Consider the following 20,403-nt stretch of genomic DNA (forward strand, 5'->3'; position numbering starts at 1 on the left):
ATTTTTCCCAGCTCCACTTGTTAAAGAGATTGTCTTTAACCCATTGTATATTCTTGCCTCCTTTGTCAAAGATAAGGTGTCCGTAGGTGCATGGATTTATCTCTGGGCTTTCTGTTTTGTTCCATTGATCTATATTTCTGTGTTTGTGCCAGTACCATACTGTCTTGATGACTGTGGCTTTGTAGTAGAGCCTGAAGTCAGGCAGGTTGAAAACTATAAGCAAGGTGAAAAGACAGCCTTCAGAATGGGAGAAAATAATAGCAAATGAAGCAACTGACAAACAACTAATCTCAAAAATATACAAGAAACTCCTACAGCTCAATTCCAGAAAAATAAATGACACAATCAAAAAACGGGCCAAAGAACTAAACAGACATTTCTCCAAAGAAGACATACAGATGGCTAACAAACACATGAAAAGATGCTCAACATCACTCATTATCAGAGAAATGCAAATCAAAACCACTATGAGGTACCATTTCACACCAGTCAGAATGGCTGCAATCCAAAAGTCTACAAGCAATAAATGCTGGAGAGGGTGTGGAGAAAAGGGAACCCTCTTACACTGTTGGTGGGAATGCAAACTAGTACAGCCACTATGGAGAACAGTGTGGAGATTCCTTAAAAAACTGGAAATAGAACTGCCTTATGACCCAGCAATCCCACTACTGGGCATACACACCGAGGAAACCAGAATTGAAAGAGACACGTGTACCCCAATGTTCTTCGCAGAACTGCTTATAATAGTGGAAGGAACCTAAATGTCCATCAGCAGATGAATGGATAAGAAAGCTGTGGTACATATACACAATGGAGTATTACTCAGCCATTGAAAAGAATACATTTGAATCAGTTCTAATGAGGTGGATGAAACTGGAGCCTATTATACAGAGTGAAGTAAGCCAGAAGGAAAAACACCAATACAGTATACTAAAGCATATATATGGAATTTAGAAAGACGATAATGACACCCTGTATGTGAGACAGCAACAGAGACACAGATGTGTAGAATAGTCTTTTGGACTCTGTGGGAGAGGGGGAGGGGGATAATTTGGGAGAATGGCATTAAAACATGTATAATATCATATAAGAAATGAATCACCAGTCCAGGTTTGATGCAGGATACAGGAAGTTTGGGGCTGGTGCACTGGGATGACCCAGAGGGATGGTATGGGGAGGGAGGTGGGAGGGGGGTTCAGGATGGGGTTCATGTACACTCGTGGTGGATGCATGTTGATGTATGGCAAAACCAATACAATATTGTAAAATAAAAAAAAACATATATTATACATAAGTCATCCAGGACCAGAATGTGAAAATGTAAAATTTTCAATAAATGTATCATTATCATAATCAAAAAATAAAAAAATAATAAATAATAAATAAAATAAAATAAGCAAGCAAACAAAATTCTGCTAAATTCTGGAAATAAATTTGGGCACTAATCTCAAATACTCTAATCAACACAACATTAAATAATTACTCTCAAAATTAGGATGAATTAAATTACAACTACTCATGTTAAGATAGGACTCAAGTAATTATTATTGCTATTTTACTTTCTAAGTCTTGTCTGACTCTTTTGCAACCCCATGGACTATAGACTGCAAGTCTCCTCTGTTCATGGGATTTCCCAAGGAAGAATACTGGAGTGGGTTGCCTTTTCTATCTCCAGGGGATCTTCCCCATCCAAGGAGAGAACTCGTGTCTCCTGCATTGGCAGGCTGATTCTTTACCATTGAGTCATCTGGGAGTCAGGGTACTCATGATCTAACTGAAATTTTTCTGTCCCTTTTTTGGTAATATTCACTTTTTGAAAAAGCAATCTGTGAACTGATTTGAGATTGTTTCAGCTGTGTACCACAACTGGGATAGGGGCTTCCCATGTGGCTCAGTTTGTAAAGAATGCACCTGCCAAAGCAGGAGATGAGGGTTCAATCCCTGGGTTGGGAAGATGCCCTGGAGTAGGAAATGGCAACCCACTCCAGTATTCTTGCCTGAGGAATCCCTGGAACGGAGGAACCTGTTGGGCTATAGTCCAGGGGGATGCAAAGAGTTGAACACGGCTTAGCAGTCAAATCACCACTACTGCATCTGGGATCACTGCTTTATGCATGTTTATATTTGACATCATAAATTAATTAAACATTTGATGGAACCAATAGTAATACTTCTTTGCTGAGGTCCTTCTGAAAGTAAGATATTTACTAATGTTAAAAAAATGAAGCTTTCTGGTACATAACATTATTTAAGAAAATTATTGATAACTGTAAATAACTAAAATGCTTCTTAATTATGCTAAAAAAACTTAGCCAATGTGCAACTTCATCAGTGTCCTGGGAATGCTGTTGATGTTCAAACCATTAATAAATATTGTTCACTGTGTCTAGTTGTCTTGATACCAACAGATAGTCAATATGAGTAACAATAGAAGGAAATAATATCTGAAAAACAGAGAACTTACGGGAGGGAGGTGGGAGGGGGTTCAGGATTGGGAACATGTGTACACCCGTGGCGGATTCAAGTTGATGTATGGCAAAACCAATACAATATTGTAAAGTAATTAGCCTCTAATTAAAATAAATAAATTTAAATTTAAAAAATAAAGTAAAAAATAGCTCCTAGAGTAAAAAAAAAAAAAAAAAAGTAGTGACCATGGCAACTGCAGACAAATGAAAAACATCTGCTGTTGGTATTATTCAAACATTATTTGTTAAGGAGGGAATTTTCAAAAAATTAAGGAGCATTCTCTTGTCAGACTTTGAGTCTTCAGCATTTCCTGAAGTAGAACAGGTGCTAAATTTAAAAGATGGAGTTTCAGTCTTCAACCAATCATCATCTTACAATTTCATTGTCTAAAGATAAAATATGTTATATAAGCATCTCTAGGGCTAAATGTCACTGAGAGAACTTTGGTTTCCATCTACATGGTCCACTTTTATTTGTAGCATCAGCAAGGAATAAAAATTTCTAATTTGATGGAGTAAGACATGTTGTAGACAAAGAAGAATTTTAATAACTGCTGGAGTAAAAAGGGAGGAGGTCATTTTATATATTTCCAAACTGAAAAAAAGTATTTAGCAAATTTAGCTAAATTAGGGCAAGAAACAGATGCCAAGACTGTTGAATTTTCTCTAAATCAAGAAGATATTGAATATTCTGCATATTTTAAATAAATTAAATCATCCAGGAATCTATTATACTTATGAGCCATGCTAATCTATGCTGTATTATAGAACCTGTATTCTAACATAAAACATCTTACAAACTGAACAGATGGTTGTGTTAATATATCTCAGATGAGTTAAACTTGTCTCACTGTTTATAAGGAAGTGATCTTAAATGCACCTCAGTAAGGATATGAATAGCTTATTTTAACTACATTTAAGGAAATGTCAGAAAGCTACACATTACCAAAGATATGTAAAATAAAATTAGTTTTACTATTTTCATAAATTTAAATTACTAGTATAAAAATATTTTATGTTCATTATACAAATTAAAATCTTCTAAATTAGAGACAAAAAGATATTACATAGTATATGAAATAAATATATATATGTATAGGATGAATGAAAGAGCTGGCAGTTTTTCTTTTTCACAGAAAAATTTTACCTTTTCTTTTTTTTTCTTTTTATAAGACTGCCTCATGACTAAAAGGCAGGATTGCAGTAAAAAAAAAAAAAAAAAAAGAGTTTAAAGCCCTACAAAAGTACCAAATAAAATGCAGCTTTAACCTGTGAAATAAATGATTACAGAAATTAGAATTAATAAAAGGTAGTATAGCTCCATAAAAGTACATGGAGAAGGCAATGGCACCCCACTCCAGTACTCTTGCCTGGAAAATCCCATGGATGGACGAGCCTGGTAGGCTGCAGTCCATGGGGTCGCTAAGAGTCGGATATGACTGAGAGACTTCACTTTCACTTTTCCCTTTCATGCATTGGAGGAGGAAATGGCAACCCACTCCAGTGTTCTTGCCTGGAGAATCCCAGGGATGGGGGAGCCTTGTGGGCTGCCGTCTATGGGGTCGCAGAGAGTCAGACACGACTGAAGCAACTTAGCAGCAGCAGCAGCAAAGTACATATTGTTATTCACTTAAAAGTGATTGAAAGATATGATGAAATCTGGAAGATGAAACTTTTCTCAGCCCCTCTGCAATTGTTGATTAAGGGAACCTTGAAATTTTGGCTAGCAGGTTAGAACTTCTTTTTAATACTGCTTTATGGATTTGGGTTGTAGAAGATGTGCTAATAGAGATGCTTGATTTTCTTCTGTCTTGAAAAATTATTTAGTGATTTGCAACCTAGTCTTAACTTTTAATAAAATGAACCAAAAGAAACAAATTTTTGGATACTTAAAAATATTTATCTGCTTAGGTAATTATGTGACAGGCATTGTACTGGGCCCTTTAAAGCATTCTTATAATGCACATATATATTTATAAGTTGTAAGTTTTATTTTTTATTACTATATATACAAGTCAAATCCACATTAATTTTCTCTGTCTTATGTGCAAATACCTCATTCCTTATTTTGGATTACTTTGCTTAATTTTTCTCATATTAATTTCCCCCCAAAGAAATAGTGAATGAGGAATAAGTTTTGGTTGTTTGGATTTTCAGTAATCTGGACCAGGACCAGGAATGGCTCAGAAAAATGATGATGACAAATAGTGGCAGTAAAGGTTGAAAGTCTAAAAAGTATATTTGAATGCTTAAATGGTGTTAACTGTGTAAAAAAAAAAAAAAAAAGTCACTCAGTTGTGTCCAACTCTTTGAGACCCCATGGATTGTAGCCCAGCAGGCTCCTCTGTCCACGGGACTTTTCAGGCAAGACTACTGGAGTGGGTTGCCATTTCCTTCTCCATGGTAAATTCCCAATCCAGGGACTGAACCCAGGGATTGTACCCAGGTCTTCTGCATTGAAGGCAGATTCTTTACCATCTGAGCCACCAAGGAGACCCCTTAGAGCCTCTTTAATTCCAAATCTCTCATTTCTTCCCTGTCCTGTCATTGTTAATCATTGCATTCCCCCCGACTAAATTCCTGTACCACTGACAGCTTCTTCCCCTGATTACCAGAGTGTACAACAGGACAAAGGCTTCGCCCCCTGCATCTCTGCACACCTGTTACTGTGTAATCCGTCCCCAGATTTATATCCTTTCTTTGGTTGCACATCACGAAATGTTGCTATATTTTTAATTCCCAAAGTTTCAAGGTATTATAAGAAAAATATAGGCACTCTGAGGAAAAAGAAAAGGGAAGCTCAAGTCCTATCAAACATTTAAAATTGACTGAATGACTTTAAAATGAAAGGTGAAAAGTAATTCACAGATTGACACTATAGCTGTGTGAAAATTTTTATAGAATCATCATTTGGAAGGAAAACAATAATGCAATCTAACTCTACAGATGTAAAAATTTACTATTAGATGTAAAAATCAAAGATATAAATCAATTTGGTCCAATAAAAAATGGCCTAGATGGTTGTTAGACAATGACCAACATAAGAACAGGCAGAAATGCAGTTCTTATAGCTGAGGCTTTCAAACACAGGCTGCAAGCAAAAATAGGTATTTTCACCTTATTAGGAAATTACTGCAAAACTGTATTTATTGTTTTGCCTTAATTATCTTAAAAAATTGACATTTGCTCTTCAAATAGGGTGACAATGTTTCCAACTGCCAAAACACACAAGAAACCTCTGGCCAAATAAAGACCACATAAGACATTACATTTTATATATGTAATAAGTTGTTTGAAAGCAGCCAAATACCAAATAAGCATTTACGCTTAAGAGTAATTAAAGTACCAGAGGCAGAAAACAAGGAGAATAAAGAATACTATCTGTCTTAGATTTATTTGAAATTCAACCTGGTGAATAAGCCAAATATTGGTTTTCTAGAACTCATTCTAATTTGTTTGCTTTTCTCTTCTTCTTCTTTTTTAAACTGTTTGTCAACTTCCTTTCCTTTTTTCCATTTTTCTATAGTCCTTCACTCTTCCCCTCATCTCTACCCCTATTACATTACTGTTCTTTATCAGTTCAGAGTTAAGGCAAAGATTTAGCAACTGGATGTGAGTCCACATGGAGATGTAGGAAGCAACTCCCCTCTCTGGTGCCATCTGTGGAAGGAGGTCAAGGGTTAAGCTAAAATAAAAGAACATCCCAGTCTTTAGAAAGAACAACTCTCCTAGAAAAATTTTCAGATTCATTTGGAATCATATCATCCTACTGGAAGACCATAGCTTTTTTTTTTTTTGAAGCCCATGGCCTTCAAAGTATCTGAGAAAAAATGGTAAAATGAGTTGCAGCTATAGCAGAATACTTACTGATATAGTATTATTTTAAAAAAATATTGCTGATATAAAATAATTGGAATGATGTTTAGTGTATTGCAATTATTCTTAATATTGTTTAATTATCTTTTCACCTTTCAGTTCAGTTCAGTCGCTCAGTCATGTCTGACTCTTTGCGACCCCATGAATTGCAGCACGCCAGGCCTCCCTGTCCATCATCATCTCCCAGAGTTCACTCAAACTCACGTCCATTGAGTCAGTGATGCCATCCAGCCATCTCATCCTCTGTTGTCCCTTTCTCCTCCTGCCCCCAATCCCTCCCAGCATCAGAGTCTTTTCCAATGAGTCAACTCTTCGCATGAGGTGGCCAAAGTACTGGAGTTTCAGCTTTAGCATCATTCCTTCCAAAGAACACCCAGGGCTGATCTCCTTCAGAATGGACTGGTTGGATCTCCTTGCAGTCCAAGGGACTCTCAAGAGTCTTCTCCAACACCACAGTTCAAAAGCATCGATTCTTCAGCACTCAGCTTTCTTCACAGTCCAACTCTCACATCCATACATGACCACAGGAAAAACCATAGCCTTGACTAGATGGACCTTTGTTGGCAAAGTAATATCTCTGCTTTTGAATATGCTATCTAGGTTGGTCATAACTTTCCTTCTAAGCATCTTTTAATTTCATGGCTGCAATCACCATCTGCAGTGATTTTGGAGCCCCAAAAAGAAAGTCTGACACTGTTTCCACTGTTTCCCCATCTATTTCCCATGAAGTGTTCAGTTATTTTGGAAGATTTTGTGGGAAAAATTAAAAGATGTTCATAGATGGCCTTTCCCTTTATCTCATGAAAGATTCAAACAAATTAAGATATTGGGTTAAAGATTCCAAAGTAAAAGGGGAGGAAAAACAAGTCATTGAGTTGAAGTAGAGGCTAAACTCCAAGGTATTTTTCTTGAATTAGTAGTGAAGGTTAGTGTATACATCCAGAATAGGCAGATATCTAATTCTCCAGGTATATAGTCAACTCCCAGAGGTGTACTGCCTCTAAAGGCATGCAGATAGACTAGATTCTAGGAATCAGATATTTAGATAACCAAAAACCTGCCACACTCCTACTTGGAAAGAAAGATAAACTGTTGGCCATGCCAAGGGAAAATATGGGTTTGGGCAAGGAACAGCCATGGCAGGTTGAAACTGACCTGGTTTCTGCTTTAATATGCCACAAAAGCTTCTGGAGATTTTGTTCATACTTCTAAGAGAAGACAACTTCTAAGACAGAAAACTGGGACTGAATTTCCTGCCGCTTCTATAGGATGAGGGTCAGAGTTTAAACTAATAAATTATTCGGTAATGGACACAGGTAAAAAGACACTTGACAAAGATATCTAAAACATCTGAGATGAGAGACTGAGATTCAAAAACATTACATAGCACTATGAAGGGAGTCCAGCAATTATTTGTTTTAATAATATTGTTTATTTTAACAATTATTTTAATAATATTATTAAATTATTTTAATTGTTATTTATAATATTAATATTGTTATTATTTTAATATTATTATTGTATTTAATTATCTTAATAAGTAAATTATTTTATTTTAATAATATTGCTTATAATAATTATTTTAATAATGTTTTAATATTAAATTAATATTAATGAATATAAATATTTGTTTTAATAATATTTTTTAGTTTTTAAGGTATAATTGCAAAGCAAAAAAGCAGATTTTTATATATTATATACCAGAAGGGAACATAATGGAAATCACTAATTTGTTAACTTGGGCTAACTGTTTTTCTTGTTTTTGTGCAAGCTTGGAAACACATTTTCTCCAAAAGGAGATGTGCATCACCTATCAATATGCAATTAATTAGGAAGTTTATAGATCTGCACTGGCTATTTTAAAAGATTTATGCCTGTGCATTTCTATTCCCATAAACTTGTATAACTAAACACAATGAATCAGTATCTCCGAACCAGGTTTTTGAATGCTAGGTGAATATTAGACTTATCTCACTAGATATAAAACACAATTATGCAATTACAAGAGCATAATTACATATTTTCTCATTAAATATAGAAACGCTTTTAGCAATTACTACAGGTTTAATATATTTCCTGTTTAAAGTTGTATTTACAATAAAGAAATAAAATGATTGTTTTAAAAACTTTATGCTTCTTCTATCAACCTTCCAGACTGATGAAATTGAATGTATTTAGAAATTGGAGAATGAAGTGATTAAAATTTATAATACTTAAAAATATGAAACAAATATGGGAATGAGATTTTTCATGTTATTGATCAACTGAAAAAAATCAACAATTTGGAAGCTAAAGCCTCAAATTCAACTCATAACTCTTTATGGCAAACATTTGTTTTTATTTAAAAGTCATGTTATTCATTGACTTTATATAAATATTCTCAGTTTAGTAAACAAATACTTTTATTGGTGAGCAAATAAAAGAGGTAATTTCAGTAATGGTATTATTGTTGAAATTGTGGGAAAAAAGTCATGTGGTTTAGCTACATAAGTGAAGTAGGAAATATATTTGTCACTGGGTATTTGCCAGAAACTACTCACTGTTATTTAATACGTATATACATATCCATAGAGCATCTAGATGGTGCTTCCCACGTGGCACCAGTGGTAAAGAACCTGCCTGCCAACGCAGGAGTCCTAAGAGCTACAGATTCAGTTCCTGGGTTGGGAAGATTCCCCTGGAGGAGGGTACCACAACCCACTTCAGAGTTCTTGTCTGGAGAATCCCATGGACAGACAAGCCCGGTGGGCTACGATCTATAGGGTCACAAAGAGTCAGACAAAACTGGAACGACTTAGCACAGCACAGCGCAGTCCCTCAAGAAATCAAGAGCTTGGACTCTATCATTTCAGTTCAGTCGCTCAGTCATGTCCAACTCTTTGCCAACCCATGAATTGCAGCACACCAGGCCTCCCTGTCCATCACTAATTCCCGGAGTTCACCCAAACCCATGTCCATCGAGTTGGTGATGCCATCCAGCCATCTCATCCTCTGTCGTCCCCTTCTCCTCCTACCCCCAATCCCTCCCAGCATCAGAGCCTTTTCCAATGAGTCAACTCTTCACATGAGGTGACCAAAGTACTGGAGTTTCAGCTTCAGCATCAGTCCTTCCAATGAACACCCAGGACTGATCTCCTTTAGGATGGACTGGCTGGATCTCCTTGCAGTCCAAGGGACTCTCAAGAGTCTTCTCCAACACCACAGTTCAAAAGCATCAACTCTTCGGTGCTCAGCTTTCTTCACAGTCCAACTCTCACATCCCTACACGACCACTGGAAAAACCATAACCTTGACTAGACGGACTTTTGTTGGCAAAGTAATGTCTCTGCTTTTGTATATGCTGTCTAGGTTGGTCATAACTTTCCTTCCAAGGAGTAAGTGTTTTTTGATTTCATGGCTGCAATCACCATCTGCAGTGATTTTGGAGTCCCAAAAAATAAAGTCTGACACTATTTCCACTGTTTCCCCATGTATTAGCCATGAAGTGATGGGACCAGATGTCATGATCTTAGTTTTCTGAATGTTGAGCTTTAAGCCAACTTTTTCACTCTCCTCTTTCACTTTCATCAAGAGGCTTTTGAGTTCCTCTTCACTTTCTGCCATAAGGGTGGTATCATCTGCATATCTGAGGTTATTGATATTTCTCCCGGCAACCTTGATTCCAGCTTATGCTTCTTCCAGTCCAGCGTTTCTCATGATGTACTCTGCATATAAGTTAAATAAGCAGGGTGACAATATATAGCCTTGACATACTCCTTTCCCAGTTAGACAATCTCAATAACAAACTGACATTTAGCAGTTATGACCATTAAATGTATTAAAATATATTAGACCTGGATATGTCATTTATGGCCTTCCTAGGTGAAACAGTGGTAAAGAATTCACTTGCCAATGCAGGAGACACAGGAGTCAAGGGTTCAATCCTTGAGTCAAAAAGATCCCCTATAGTAGGCAATGGCAACCCACTTCAGTATTCTTGCCTGGAAAATTCCACGAACAGAGAAGCCTGGTGGATTAGGTGTTATAAACAATTGGACATGACTGAACATGCACATGCATGTCATTTATCAGATTCTTCCATGGCCCTAATTAACTTATTGTATATCAAGCAAGCCTATCTACTGTTAGGTGAATCACTTTTACAAAAAAAAAAAAAAGAATTCCCAGGACTAGAAGAGGAATAAAAGTCACAAGAATATAATAATGCAGAGCATCCTAACATGCTCTCTTCTGAAGTCAAGTCAACAAAAGTATTACAAAAATGTAAGGATGGATTCCTTTGCAAATCCACTTGGAAAACCCTGAGTGAACTCCTTAGATTCTACCCATGGCTAGTACAGAACAAAAGAAAATGATTATCTGATATTGTGACACTCTACAGTGTTAGCAGGTTAGATTTTTCATAAGGGCATTTTATAGAAAAAGGCTCTTCATGGTACCTCAGAATGTATCATATACTGCTGCCTTTTGGTACATGGAATGTTGCTGTTTCACTCTGGGGTTTCCTGGGCCAATGATGGGCTTATGGAAAGAGTTCGGGTACAAGGTTAAAAAGGAAGAAACAATTCAAGTCCAGAGGAGTTTGAATAACATAGATTTTAGTAAGAGATAAAGAAATTTGTTAAAGGAGACTATTCGCTGAGAAGGGAAAGAAAAAACCTGAATCTTTGTGATTATGAAAAGGGAGAGAAATTTAAGAAAGAAATTCCTAATGCCTCATTACTATTTCTTATGTATTAAGAGAAATATGACAAATATGACAAATATGTGTTTCTCATCAGTGTTTTGGAACATCTGCTGTCATCTGCATTCCATAATAGGTGAAGAGATCATCTTTCAAAGAATGAAAACAACATGGCATTTTGCTCCAGGCATGTTGTACAGATATAGAAAGAATGTTCAGATGTTGACCAGACAAGAAAGAAAGGGAAGATCACGCTACTCATCTCAATAAGGCTTTTCCTTTGTACCTTTTGTGGCAGTGAATCTTTTTGCTAGACTTCAGGCTGTTCTCAGAGACAGGTGTAGTTGTGTAGCTCTATGTGTGGTTGTATTTCTGTTGTGTTTATGAGGTGAGGTGAGCCTAGCATCTTCCTATTCTGTCATCTTCTCCTGTGTGCTCCCATTGTCTGCAAGTGTACTTTTGAGATAGAAAATATAATAGCCATACACATATTTTAAGTCCAGTAATGCTTAATTATTGGCATTAATGTGAGTTATACTTACTCTGTATTGCTAATGACATACTTAGTATTCTAAGGGTTAACCCTATAAAATTATTTTAGATGGGCAATAATATGTGATTCTTTTAAATTTTGTTTCCTGTATGATCTCCCTTTACTTATAGTATTAGACAATGCTTGAAAAGTAATTTCTTAGTCATTAATATCTTCTTTTAATTCAAGAATCTTACAGTAGTCTTGGAAAATCTGGGTGGGTTAACTACTGACAGATGATAGCAATTAAGAGTGATTCCACTCTAGTTAACTACTTGACCTGCTGAATGATGAAAAAACCAAAGAGGGAATCAATTGCGCATTTCAGCATTGACTTGGAATGAAATCTTATTAGAATACTGAAATACATTAACTTATAATGATAATGACAGAAATAAATCTAATTGACAAATAATTAACTTAATATCAAAGGAGTAATAGAAAATGTTATGCATTTTTGTTAGCATGTTACATTTAGGATAGAAATTATATGAAATGTATTCAATATCTAAAAATAATTGAGGTAAATTTAAGTGGATTTCAATTAATAGCTTGTGTTAATAGATGTAAATTTAATAGTCATCTAACTATAGCTAGAGTTTTAAAATAGTTCAGCAGTTAAATTTTTTCATATGTAAATAGGTTAGATCAACTTAGAAGAAGAGTATTCTAAATATAAAAATAATTTAAATAAATTATTTAAAACAAATTAAAATCTTCTTCTTAATTTCTTTCAATAGATTCAGGCACAAAACACAAAGTAAAAATTACCAGCATCACATTACCTAAACTTATTCTTTTGTATATATTTATCCATACTTTTCTACTCCACCACAGGTATTCACATATCTATATCTTAGGTAAATTATAAAGAAAATGCTGCTTTGCCTATTTTTTGACTAAGTTAAATGTTACATCATTTTTATTATAACTATTTTTAATATTAGCAGTTAGGTATAAAGAGTAAGGTATAAAAAGTATACTTTATTTGTCCATGACCAATCACATTTATAGAAACAACTGTTTGTGAGATAACATAAAATATATATACTAGTCTCTGAGTCTGGTTTTTGGCACAGAGCTCCTGAAACTCTTGAACATAAATCCCTAAGTGATAAGAGAATTAGGTGCACCTTTCATTCTACTATTTAGTCTTTGACCCTGGTTCCTGATATATGGCTCCTAAATTCTTTGGAAGGTACAGGGTAATAGGAATATCTTTTGTTTTAGTGCAGCAGCTCTGAGTGAGCTCTTAGATATCTCCTGAATGGGGACTGGTCAACAGAAAGACCAAGCCTTTAATAGAAGCTTCAAGTTTTCAAGCTCTGTTGCACTCTCAACCTTACTTCTCTCGAGGGAGGAGAAAGGCTAAAAATGGAGTTAATATTTGATCATGGCTATGTTAGAAAGCCTCCAAAAATCCTAATTATATAATATTCTGATGGTAGATTGGTGATTACATACAGTTTACCAGGAGGGAGACACACCCCAACTCCATGGGGACAGAAGTTTTTTGCGATTTGGGAACCACCCAGATATCATCACCCTATGTATTCTTCATCTGGATGTTCATCTGCATCCTTTGTCATATTCTTTAATAAATCACTAAACATAAGTGTTTTCCTAAGTTCTGTGAATTATGGCAAGTTAATTGAACCTGAAGAAGGACATGTAGGAATCACGAGTTTGTACCGAAGTCAGACAGAAGTTGTGGGTATAACTTGTGTGCCTACTAGAAACTGTCATCTGAAGTAAGAGGCAATCTCATGGGACTGTGTTCTTAACCTGTAGGATCTGCTGCTATCTCCAGGTAGGTAATGTTAGAATAAATTACAGTATACCCAGCTGATGTCGGAGAATTGCTTGGTGGGAGGAAATGCCCACACATCTGGTGTCAGAAGTACCATGAATGCAGTAGTAATGTGAAAATAAAGGAAAAACACAGCAGGGAAGACTGAGGTTTTTTTCCCCAACTTAATGTTATTAACAGTTTATCTGCAAGTTTCCAGGTGTTTTTCATGAATATATAGATCGTACATATTTAAAATATGTTTTTGTGCATGGCATTATGTTATATATACCATTCAGTAATATTTTCACAAAATGGGTATTATTACTATATACCCACATCAGAATATATTTGTCTGTGTTATTTTTGTGATAGCTGCAAGTTTTTAAAAGTATAAATGTATAGTGTAACCTAACACTTGATGGTTAGGTTATTTCTGATTTTTTCCTATTACAGGTGTCCTATTCAATGGACATCCTAGTGCCTGTATCTTTGCATATTTATTCAGTTAGGTTTAATTCCCATAGGCAGAAGAAGTAATTCAAAATATATGCATTTTTCACTTTTATTAATATCTCCAGATTGCTCTTTGAAACAGTCATGGGAGAATGATTTTTCTCATGAACTTATCAGAAATTTTTTTTTTCAACTTTATAAAATCCAGCACTATCACATTGCCATTTCAAAGTTGTTATTTTATAACAAGGAAGATACCATACTGGCTTTAGAAGAGAGAAGAAAGGAAGCTGTGTATTTATATATTTGTGACTCTTGCAAGTCTAACATTTCATATTTGCAAATAGTCTAGACAAGAAGATATCATTTGTTTTTCTTCTAATGATTTTAGTGATTTCCTCAGGAAAAATGTTTGAATACATAGCAAGTGCTAATCTTTGGAGAAATGCTAGTAAATCTGAAAGTCATGGTATTCCCTCCCTAACTCACAAAATGTATAGTTTTGAACTTTAACCCATAAAAAAGAAATCACCTGAAGTTAATGTAAAAATAAGGTTACCTAAAATTATTACCAACAATGCTAATTCACCCAAATGGGTTTGTAAAGCAGAACTCTGGAATTTCATAAGCATCTGACTCTGATACAGGTAGGCTGAAAATCATAATTCAGTAATCAATGTCAGTCTTGAAAAAGCCATCATTTTTGCTTATGTCTAAGGACATGAGCAAGATGAGCAGTTAATGTCTTATTCATTATCAGTTATACCTACCCCAAGGGGAAAAGTTTAGACTTTGAGGGTACACAGTATTGGGAAGAAGGGTTGAAAGATAGGATGATGGGCCAATTTTATATTTCTGTATTTGTCTATAATATCAGAGAAGCAGAAGTGTTCTCTTGTTTAATATACTTTATCTTTTCAGTCTTTAATTCAATTGATTCCTATAGATGGGTAAGGAGGCATCCAAAACTGATTTGCAAGTCTATCTGTATTTATTTTTTTCTATCAAACTTTAAATTCCTTGATGGTGGTGGCCATAACTTCTTAAAATTCATATACTTAAATTCTTGGTTTTTTTGGGAAAAAAAGTTTAAAAAAATGAAACAAATTTTGCTCTTTGTATTAGATTTCTATTACCATGTAAAAATTATCACAAATTTAAGAACTTAATACAACATAAATTTATTACCTCACAGTTTCCATGAGTCAGGAATCTAGACAAAGCTTAGCTGGGTTTTCCCCTCAGCTCTCACAGCAGCAATCAAGGTGTTAGCTGGGGCCACAGTTTTCATCTGAGACCTGAGATCCTCTCCCAAATTCCTTTGTTAGCCAATCCAGTTCCTTCTGGTTCTATGATTGAGATCTTTGTTTTTCTGCTAACTATTCACTAAGGATTTCTCTCAACTCCAAGATGCTGCCTCCCTATGTAGATTTTTTGCAATATGACTGTTTTACTCTTCTGAGACCAAATGGAAAAAACAAGTAAACAAAGAAACAAAGAAAAAAAATCTCTGCTTTTGAAAGATTCACTGCTTAGGTTAGGCCCACTGAGGATAATATCCCCTTTCTCATTATTTCAAAGTCAATTGATTAGATATATTGATTATATTAGAAAATCCCTCTGTCACATAGTCAGGGTAGTGATGTCTTTAGTATATTCACAGGTTCTGCCCTACATTCAAGAGACAAACTTATAAAAGAGTGAATGCCATTAGGAATAATCTTAGTATTCTCCCTATCATACTTTTTCATTGTACATTGAATGACATACTTTTCTGATATTTATTTTCCTCTCTATAGTAATATCTTGGAAAAGGCAATGGCACCCCATTCCAGTATTCTTGCCTGGAAAATCCCATGGATGGAGGAGCCTGGTAGGCTGCAGTCCATGGGGTCACTAAGAGTTGGATACGACTTCATTTTCACTTTCACTTTCACTTTTCACTTTCATGCATTGGAGAAGGAAATGGCAACCCACTCCAGTGTTCTTGCCTGGAGAATCCCAGGGATGGGGGATCCTGTTGGGTTGCTATCTATGGGGTTGCACAGAGTCGGACACAACTGAAGCGACTTAGCAGCAGCAGCAGCATAGTAACATTTGGTCTGCACAACAAAATAAAACTTGCCCATCAAAATGAAATCAAGTTGAAAATAGGATCCAAAATCCTGATTAAAAAAAAAATCAAACATTTTTCTTTCCCCAAATGTTCAATTTTCTTTACCTCCAATTACTAATGTTGATTATTTGGCCTTTTATTTCTCCTCAAGATTAACTTAGAAAATCCAAGCAAAATATGTTGCTAATATGAAATATTCTTTCCTAATTCTTGTGTATCCTATATTCACTATCTTAAAACAATAATTGAATAAGAAAAATTTTGAGATTTGGCATACTAGAGAAAAGTCAAGACACATTTTAAAAGAATATATATGTTTGTTTCACAAGTTCAGCTGAGACACACAAATATATTCTTGTTTTAATGAGTTTAGAAAGGAAAATTATCTTCTAATTAAGAAATGGTAAAACAAATAGAGTAATACCCCTTTGGGCCCTGTTATCAAAGCATTAATAAACCTTTAAGCAGATATCCTCTCCAAATTAAGTTCCAATTCTTACAGAGTGCTACTTTCCTTGTGTGTTTTTTTTTTTAATTATTATTTTGCTGTACATTAAGCGCTACTGAAATTTAATAACTGGTCAAGACATGTCACAATCAAGATGTGAAGAAAATTTTTTTAGCTCTTTTGAGTTGTTCACTTACTTATTCACCTATTCAACAAATATTAATTGAATGCATACTATTTGACAGACTCTGTGAAGCACCATGTCTATAGCTGAAAAATAAAAAATACATGATTTCTAACCTCACAGAGTTAAAACTGGAGGAATTAGTCAAACATTAAACAGATATACATTTATATCACAGATCATTTATTTAGCATTGAGTGGTGAGTTGTGAAAAATATGTAGAGAAGAATATACATATAAACATATAGCAGTATACTATATACTATAAAGGAGTATACATATATATATACATAGCAAAGCAATTTTATATGAATTTAATGAGAAATGGAAATATTTGAATAAGTGACATTTCATCTGAGACCTGTGTATAAAGTAGATATAAATTCCAGGGGCACAGAGGAAGAGGAAGAGTAGGGTAAGCGATGCAGAGAAAAGGAGTGTGCATATGAGACTTCTGAGGTTTGAAGACCCTTAATACAGAGGAAGAAGTGAAAACCAATCCAAGTATGCAGACCTTCAAGGACAAGAAGAGGCTCAAGATGAGGAGCAGGTGCCAGGACCGTAGAAGTCATATGAAAGATCCCAGGTTTTTATGAAAATAATTAATGACACATTTTAATGAACAGAGTGTTACAGTCTGAATTTGTTAGAGCCTGAAACAAGCTCACCTGTTTTCCTTGGGGTTTCAATGCAAAGGAAGAAAAAGGGAGGGCCAAATGCAAGTAAGAGACAAAAAACAGAGAAAGCCAATGTGATGCATCTGTAAGTGAGCTGGGCCCCACTTCATGAGAAAATATTTCTAGGTTCCTAGTCACACAAAACCTTTCTCAAGAGGCTTTGTGGAGTCGGTGAATCTAGGAGTACTCTCTCTGGATTAAGGAGAGATCAATTTATATGGATTCGTGTGGTCCTTTGAATCCTATTTGTTGACATTTGGTCTACATGTCAGTGAGTTTTTCATATTCCTGGCCCCTTCAGGCAATCTCTGGAGAAGACAAAACTTCTATGGATCCAGGAGCAGAGCTCAGAGCCAGAAAGACTGTGGTTTTCAACAAGAGCCACAATGGAGGCAAAGCAGACACTGGCCTTCACCCCAAGGGGACTCTGAGACAAACAGTAGTTGTGTTAAAGGATGAGCAATGATGACATCAGGAACTTGAGAACACTGAGAAAGCTGTGACTACTCCTGTAGAGAAGCATAGCAGCTGAGTCAGGCTAAGGGGTGAATGAGACCAAAAACTGAATCAGAAGGTTCATAACCTAGCTTCCTTTTAGGGTCTGACATAATTCAGTATGCATTTGAAAGGTGACTTTTGGGATGCTTGGTGGGGGAAAGGGTCAGTAGGGGATGAGAGAATATGAGGAAAAAGCAGCATTCCAGGTGAGAAAGTAAGATAGCTTGGTAGTGAAGACAGTGGGGAAAAGTAGACATAATGCAGACTGTTGGAGAGTAATATGATTTTTTTAACGTTTCTATATAGACAGGATTTTCTGAGCAAAGAGAACTGGAACCTCAGTAAGAAGAAAATTTTTAGAAATTGAAGGTGACTGAAAAGCAAAACTGAGATAGTGAGAAACCTCCAGAGATATTTAGACATTTATCTCTGTGGAACTGTATGTTTACATTTCAAAGGGCAATGAAACTCAGAGGAGCCATTTCCATTCCAAAGGATGGTAAGACATTAGAAAGCAAAGTTTTTCGCTCTCTTTTGAGGAGAGAAGTGGCAGCTGTCTAGCTTATATGCAAATTTCCAGAGTCATAATTTCAGGTACAGGGCAAAAATCCCTTTTACATGTGTAGAGTGACATCTCTCTGTCATCACACCAATCCGAAAGGATATAATGAGGTGTGGGGGGCCAATGTGGTCATTACTATAGGTAATAATAGCTCTATCCCTGATCTGAAAACCTAGTATTCTCATTCAGGACAAGGTAAACACATTATACAGTTATCATAGACTTTGTTTAGTGGATAAGCTAAACAAGACCAGGTGATTATTTAGAAATGGGAGTTCATTCATTCTTTTGAAGAAATGTATAGAGCATAAGTATTGCAAGACACAGTCTTCCGTTCTAAAGATAGAGCTACAAACATAACTGACAATGTCTATGATGTAATATAAGTACAGCTAATCAGGTAATATCAGCATCAAAAATTTATTTATTTATTTTTCTTTTTTAAATTTTATTTTATTTTTAAACTTTACAATATTGTATTAGTTTTGCCAAACATCAAAATGAATCCGCCAAAAATTTATTTTACTCACTGATATAACAGTTAGTAGGTCACATAGATGGAAAGACATGACTGATGGATGTTTTAAGTTCAACACCATGAACCTGATGCAACTTCTAGCAATTTCTTCTTCTAAAAATTGTGGATTTCTCACAGTGTCATCCATCAAAGTAATGAGCCCTCCTTCACCACTTAAAAGCTGTCTATTACAAACAATGCAAATGCTTTTAGCTGAGAAAACAGGGGCGGGTTGACTCAGCTCCACAAGAGCTAGCTGTATGTCTTCTTGAAGCTACTATGTTGGATCTCAGATACCATATCTTTAAGATTCTATGCCATAGATGTCTTAAATCTATTTCAGTCAAAACAGAGGTGCTAAATGAACAATTTAGTCAATTTCACTATCTTTATCAAATCAATGCACTATATCAACAGAAAACAAAAAAATATATAGTCATATAAGATATCATAACTCTCTTTACAAACCTCTTAGAAATCCATCAAATACTTTTTAAAGCACTTTGATGTGAATTTAATTAATTACATCCACCAATCCTTGAGAACTGTAACAGAAGCTTGTTTCAATGACATTGTCAAGATGTCAAGGATGACTTAACATTAGAGATACTGATTAGAGACTTAAAACTATTACCAACTAAACTTATCATGTACACAGTTTCTATAACTGGGGGTAAGATGATGTGTTGTATCAACATTTATTGTTCCTTTCTCTGAAGAAGACAGCACTACCACCGCCCCACTTAGAACAGGTCTGGTAGTTGGTGTCCCTTTGCAATTTACAGCTTTCTGGGCACTCTTTGAACTTTCAACTTCTCTAACATTATATATTACACATCTTTGAGAGAGCCTGAATAGTTCCCTTTGGAAGGTTGTTTTGTGTTTTATCAGATATAATTACTATAATCATAACCCAACGCTGAAAATATATTTACAACAGAGCACATTCTTGACAATGACAACAATTCTTATATTCTAGAGTACCGTTCTCTTTTAAGGTCATTAAAATTAGGGACTAGTAACAAACTCTTGACTAAACATTGAGGAAGTTAGGTTTAGATCAATTTTTTGCTAATCAACACTCTATCACTAGATATGTGCTTTTTTTCTGTCTGTTTTATTTCTCTCTTTGCTTTATTGACCTCTTGGGATTATCAGGAGAAAAATAAAGCTAGTGTTACAGAGTTTTGACAAAGCAGTATGGAATTACAAACAGAATGATGATTTGCTGTTTAATTAAACAGCAAATATAATTTAAGCCAACCCATTTCAAAACACATAAAAACCAGTCTCTCCTAACATTTATTTTCTTATAGTTGGATTTTCCCCCACATTTCTCTTTCATTAAAAATATTATTTAGAAAATCATTAAATACAGGATCATGTTTTCACACTAATAATTCAATATATTTAGAATATATATAGAATAATTAAATATATTTAGAATATATATATAGAATAATTCAATATATTTAGTTATTTGTTCTTTCAAACATCTCTTCTCTCTTTTCAGTCATGTAAGTATCTTTTTTCTGTTTTATTTCTTTGATAACTTCACTATCTACTTCATCCAGTAATCTTTCTCCATCTAATCTT

Source organism: Bos indicus, chromosome 11 (assembly GCF_029378745.1).
Source record: "Bos indicus isolate NIAB-ARS_2022 breed Sahiwal x Tharparkar chromosome 11, NIAB-ARS_B.indTharparkar_mat_pri_1.0, whole genome shotgun sequence".
NCBI classification, from domain to species: Eukaryota; Metazoa; Chordata; class Mammalia; order Artiodactyla; family Bovidae; genus Bos; species Bos indicus.